The following is a 6,000-nucleotide window of genomic DNA, read 5'->3' as shown; positions in this document are numbered from 1 at the left end:
ATCCATATCCCTCCCCACCAAATCCTTACTATAGCCGGTGTAATGGTAATCCAGACCCTGCTTGAAGAGCTATGAGAGAAAACCCACAAGGTGGTAAAGGTCAATAGTCAATAAACATTTACCAAGTGCCTACTATGTGCTAAGTGGGCACAGTGCTAAGTGATGAAGATGCAAAGAAAGGCAAAAGACAGTCCCTGTCCTCAAGGAGCTTACAGTCTAATGGAAAAAGACATAAAAAGAAGCTGAAATAGGAGAGAAGTATAATGAAATCTGGCAGTGAAATGATGAGGTGTCTGCCCTGGGCCTCCTCCTTAAATACAGTGTCTGGGAGGAGCTCTCCGATAGTCACTGGGAGTGAGGAGCCCAAGGGGCAGGTGACTGAGATCTGTTTCAGAGTCGATTTGATTTTGCAAGAAGATAGGTTTATGGAGACTAACAAATGGGATTGATGGAAGTTTTCCCTTCCATCATGCCTAAATTTGCCTCTAACAAATCTACCTACCTATTGCTCTTAGAGCTAGGCATTAGATCAAATTCGTCTTTCAGTGCAAAAAATCTTCTCTGGGAGGGGTGTGGGGCAGTGCTGGACGTTGGACATTAGGGAGAGCTCATGGAAGAAGTGACATTTGACCTGGAGCCTTGAAGGGTAGGACTTAAAAAGGCAGAGATTTTGGATGGGGAGGGTGAAGGGTATGTTTGAAGTAAACAGAATGAACAAAAATGTATAACAGATCATTGAGTACTTTAGGAAAATAGGGAATATTAGTTTGTTGGGTCAAAGTAATATTCCTAAAGCACAGGGCTAAGCAACTCTCTTGCTCAAGATCTACTGGTTCCCTACTGCATCTAGGATAAAATAAAATTTGTTTGGAATTTAAGGCACTTTACATACAGACTGCTTCTGGCCTACTTTCATGCTCTACATTCAAGCTAGATTAGCCTTTGTTGTCCCTCACACATAACATCCTAAGTCCCATGCTGTCCCCATGACTAGAGGGCATCCTCTCTCAACATGCCTCTTAGAATCCTTCTTTTTTCAAAACTCAGCTCATCCCCATGTCCTACATGAGGCCTCTTCTTATTCCCCTACCTGCCAACCCCAAAATCCCCTTCCCCATTACCTTGTGTTTACTTTGTATATATTTTAGGTCTATTTATGTGTGTACATGTTGTTTTCCCCAATAGAACAGAAACTTCTTGAAGAAATGGATTATTTATTTGTATTCTCAGAACCTAGTGCCTGACACATAGTAGGTGCTTAATGTTTGTGGATAGATTGGTTTGTTCAAGGGAATAAAAGAGGATAGGGTTGGAGAGGTAAGTAGGGACCAGATGGTGGAGAGTGAGGCCTGTATTCCAGGCATTTAAACTTCATTCAGTGGGCAAAAGATAGATAGTGAAGATCAGGGAAAAGAAGTAGCATGATTAGAAAAGTGCTTTCATGATTTTTAGCTGGCAGCAGCTGACAAAAAGCCAGCAGTCTTTGGATAAAAGAGTACAAGCCTTCAAAACAAGATGAATTCCAAAACCCAAGGCCAAAGGTCAGCAAGAAGGCCAAACAAAAATTATTTGTGTAATTCTATTATAAAGAAATACTGTAGGTCTTCCTAGCTACACTGTACTAATTTTCCTTAACCAAATTAGTCTTAATATTTATTAAAAGGGGTAGCTAGGTGGCGCAGTGGATAGAGCACCTGCCCTGAAGTCAGCAGGACCCGAGTTCAAATGTGACCTCAGACCAAACACTTGACACTTAACTAGCTGTGTGATCCTGGGCAAGTCACTTAACCCCAATTGCCTAAAATAAAAAAAAAATAACAGCCCATATGCACACATATATACCTAACAATCTGGCAAAAAATGTTTACTGCTATTTCCCACTGTTATGCTTTCCAAGTGTTATTCTAGGCAGAACTTAGGATAAAATGCAAATTGTTTTATTTCATTGATATAACACTATCCTATGAGTAAGTTCACATCATGTTTTTATTTTAACTAAAATTATGACTTTGGCTCCTGCCCAGTTTAACTTGTCCTTATATTGTATCTTTGAAGCAATTAGGTCTGTGATAAACTCCCCCGACCTTACTAAAACGACTGAGACTTCAGGCTTATCCAAGGACTTTCTTAGAGTCCTGTAGTTGTTGAGTCTGTCCCCGCCCACATTACTTTGAATTTACTTTATACAGGGTGTCCCAAAAGACTTAGTGCAGTTTAAAATTTAAGTATTAAGGCTTTTGGAACAGACAAGCAAATGTATCGTCTCCACCTATAGAACGTATGCTCCTTGAGGAAAGATGTTTCAATTTTGTTTTTGAATCTCTAGGGCCTGGCATAGTAACTGGCACAAGACTGGCACGTAATGGGCTTGCTGACTAGGTATAATAATAATAAAAAATAATAACCGTAACTAACGTTTATGTAGTGCTTACTATGTGCCCAGGCACTGTGCTATGCGCTTTGCAATTATTTCAAATGCGGCACCTGAAGACCCACAAGTAGGTGGATAAAGGGAAGCCCTAAGGCAGGATTGCCCTAGATTCAATAGCACAGACTACAAGAACAGACTGGGACTAGGGTGGGTGGGGCGCTCCCAGAACATGACCTCCCAGAGCACCCTTCCCCATCCCCTTTAAATTCCGTGTCTGAAATGAACTACGCCGGAGGGCCCGCCTCCTAGCGACGTTGAGAGACCATTCCAAACTTCTGATTGGCTGTTCCCTCCGTCAGTCGGGCCTGACGGCGATCCCACCTCCCTCCTCCCAGACCCAGTCGGCCTAACGCATCCACGCGCGCAAGGGATCCTCTCGAGACCCCTCCACGGTGGGCGGCAAGCGCGTGGGCCCCATCGAGAGAGCCGCGCCTCTTCACACGGACGCCCAGGACTACGAGGTACGCTGGCGTTGGACGCTACCCCGGCCTGGCGCCCTCCCGTCCCGCCGTTGCGCTCTTCCGCCGGTTAATTGGGGATCGCGGCGTGAAGCGTGTTCGCCAAATCCTGTGTCCTAGCATCGCGATAACGGGCAGGGCGCGTGACTTCCGGGCTCTCTGGTTTCCTGGGAGACCCTTGTTTATTACCCTCCTGCCCACGTGTTTCCGAGCTCTTCTTGGAAGAAGGCAGCTGAGGGAGCTCGTGGGACCCCTGGGGTGGAGAGAGAGAGATTCTTTCCCTACTGGAGGGGGGAATCATATGTTTATCATTCAGTGTGACCCCCTTGGCAGGACCTCAGTACACACTTTTGTTAGACATCCAGAGAGTCCTGAGCAACAGACTTAGGGACCGTCTTTTGAAAAAAATTTGCTCTTAGTACTGCCCAGTTTTCTTGGCCTCTTTTGGGGTCTTCTTGGCAAAGTTACTGTAGTGATTTGCGGTTTCCTTCTGCAGCTCGTTTTACAGATGAGGAAACTGAGGCAAAGAGGGCTAAGTGACTGGCCCACAGGCTGCTTACTACCATTTCCGGTTTTCTTACTGAGTAATCCCGCTCCATGCACCCTGTGATGCAGCCACATCTGGCACACAGTAGGGCCCACATCTAGCTTTGTACTGGCCAGCTTTCCTTCATGCCTGGAATGCTCTCTTTCCTCACTTCCACTTTCTGATTTCCCGGCTTCCTTCAGGATTCAGTTCAATTCATCTTTCTGCAGATCTTCCTGGTCCCCTTAACTGCCAGTATCTTCCTCTCTGAGATTACCTTCCATTTACACCACAGTATATATTATATTTACACAATTATTTTCATATTGTCTCCCCCACTAGATAATGTACATTTTCTTCCATCAGCCCTTAATATAGTGCTCAGCCCATTGTAAGTCCTTAAGAAATGCATATTGAAGCACTGATGAGTTTGTAAGTTGTCAGAAGCTTCATACTACATCTTGGATGTTTTGTGGAGCCACAGCAGGGGGTCATATAGGTTCCTTAGGCAATGTAAAGGTATTGGTTGCTGTTGATTGAATAGGGGAGTGACACAATAGGAAAATCACTTTGGCAGCCCTTTGTAAGATAGATTGGGGTGGGGGGGGCAGAGAGACTTGAGGTAGGGGGACCAATTAGGAAACTGAGGGTTAATTGACTTGCCCAGGGTCACACAGCTAATAAGTGTCTGAGGCAGGATTTGAACTCACATCTTCTTGATTCCAGGCTCAACATTCTATTTACTGAGCCACCCAGCAGGTAAAAGTGGGGGTGGTTTTGTGAATTAAGAAGTGTACACATAAGTGTTTCAGACCCAGAGAAGGGAAGGCCATTTCCCTTGGCTATCTCCATGCCTGGAAGGCTCTCCCTCTTCATCTCTGCTTCCAGGCTTCCCTGGCTTTTCTCAGGCCCCAGCTAAAATCCAGCGTTCTACAGGAAGCCTTTCCCACTCTCTCTCTCCTGCCCTCCCTCTGTTGATTATTTCCTTTTTATCCTACACAGGGCTTGTTCAGCCATGTTTGGTTGCATGTTGCCTCTCCTGTCAGATTGTGAGCTCCTGGAAGACAGACTGACTTTTGCCATTGTTTGTATCCCCAGCTCTTAGCACAGTGCCTGGCACATAGTGGGGGGTCTAATAAATGCTTATGGATTTACTATTTGGGTGACGATCAGTAGAGGGGGAAACAGAAGTGATTTTGCCATTTGAATATAATTCAGACCACCTGGATGCCATGAGGAAATAAATCAGGAGTTTGAGAAATGGATCACAAGCCTGACACAGAGGCATGATATTGTAGGGATGGGGAATTTCATTTATCCAGGAACCTACCAAGTGATTCCTCTTTTCTAAAAGTAGAACAGATGATATCTTGGCTTGCATTAATGGTGATTTCATCTTTCAAAAGGCAGGGGAACAAGTGAGGGCAGATTGTGTTCCGAATCTTCTTCTCACTAATAAGGAGGAACTGGTTGCAGGGGAAGTGACTTAATTTGTGATAGAGAAAAAGAAGAAACCTGGGCATGGTCTGACACCTGTCCCAGATTTTGGGAAAGCAGATAGCAAAGGGTTCGCAGAAAGGATAAGATCCCACGGAGTAAAATGCTTTAGAGGAAGTCAGTCCAGGAGAGACAGAACATACTCAAGAAAGAAATTACGAAGACACAAAGGAAAAATGAGAAAGTCAGTCCAGGAGAGACAGAACATACTCAAGAAAGAAATTACGAAGACACAAAGGAAAAATGAGATTTGTTTAAAAAGACTGCTGTGGGGGCAGCTAGGTGGCACACTGGATAGAGCATCAGTCCTGGATTCAGGAGGACCTAAGTTCAAATTTGGCTTCAGACACTTGACACTTAACAGCAGTGTGATCCTGGGCAAGTTACTTAACCCCATTGCCTATCCCCCCCCCAAAAAAAAAGACTAGTGTGTAAGCAGAGGGAATCAATTTAAATTTAAAAATATTGTTGCTATTTTTTTTTACATCATCTACATTTCCTTTTCTCTCCTAGAGAGCCATCCCTTATAACAAAGGAAAAAAAAGGGAAAAGAAAAACAGTTCAATGAAACTAGCCAGTGTATCAAAAAAGTGTGGTATTATATGTAGTGGTTTATACTCATAGTCTCCTGTCTCTTAAAAAAAAAGGGGGGGCAGCTAGGTGGCACAGTGGATAGAGCACTGGCCCTGGAGTCAGGAGGAGCTGAGTTCAAATCCGACCTCAGACCAAACACTTGACACTTACTAGCTGTGTGACCCTGGGCAAATCACTTAACCCCAACTGCCTAAAAAAAAAAAAGAGAGGCATCTTTTCAGTATATCTTCTTTGGGTCTAAGCTGGGTCATTATAAATTCACAGCATTTAGGTCTTTTCATTTACATTATTACTGTCATTGAATGAATTGTCTACCTGGTTCTATTTATTTCGATTTGCATCATTTGCAAAGATTTGCATGTTTTCTCATGCTTCTCTGTATCCATCATGTTCATTGTTTCTTAGAATACAGTCATTTTCCATTGCATTACTGTGCCACACAACTTTAGCCGTTCTCCTGTTGATGGGCATATACTTTAATTGTTGCTGTGGCA

At 43.9% G+C, this 6,000-nt stretch overlaps 1 protein-coding gene across 7 annotated transcripts in view; it reads left to right on the top strand.

Annotated features, from left to right (window-relative positions):
• Positions 1-2,721: 2,721 nt before the first annotated feature.
• Positions 2,722-6,000, top strand: part of THADA (THADA armadillo repeat containing) — a 443,253-nt gene continuing 439,974 nt past the window's right edge. For 3 of the 7 annotated variants that reach the window (XM_021001257.2, XM_021001256.2, XM_021001255.2), the window contains exon 1: positions 2,737-2,892. The gene's annotated coding sequence lies outside the window, so the exon portion shown is untranslated. Of the gene's footprint in view, positions 2,893-6,000 lie in introns of all 7 variants that reach the window. The other 4 variants (XM_021001259.2, XM_021001261.2, XM_078149497.1 and 1 more) reach the window with 3 other exon arrangements.

This window comes from Phascolarctos cinereus, unplaced genomic scaffold, assembly GCF_003287225.1.
Source record: "Phascolarctos cinereus isolate Bilbo 61053 unplaced genomic scaffold, phaCin_HiC Scaffold_2;HRSCAF=192, whole genome shotgun sequence".
Classification (NCBI taxonomy): Eukaryota; Metazoa; Chordata; class Mammalia; order Diprotodontia; family Phascolarctidae; genus Phascolarctos; species Phascolarctos cinereus.
The sequence above is the reverse complement of the archived record's forward strand: the minus strand, read 5'-3'. Positions and strand labels throughout refer to the sequence as shown.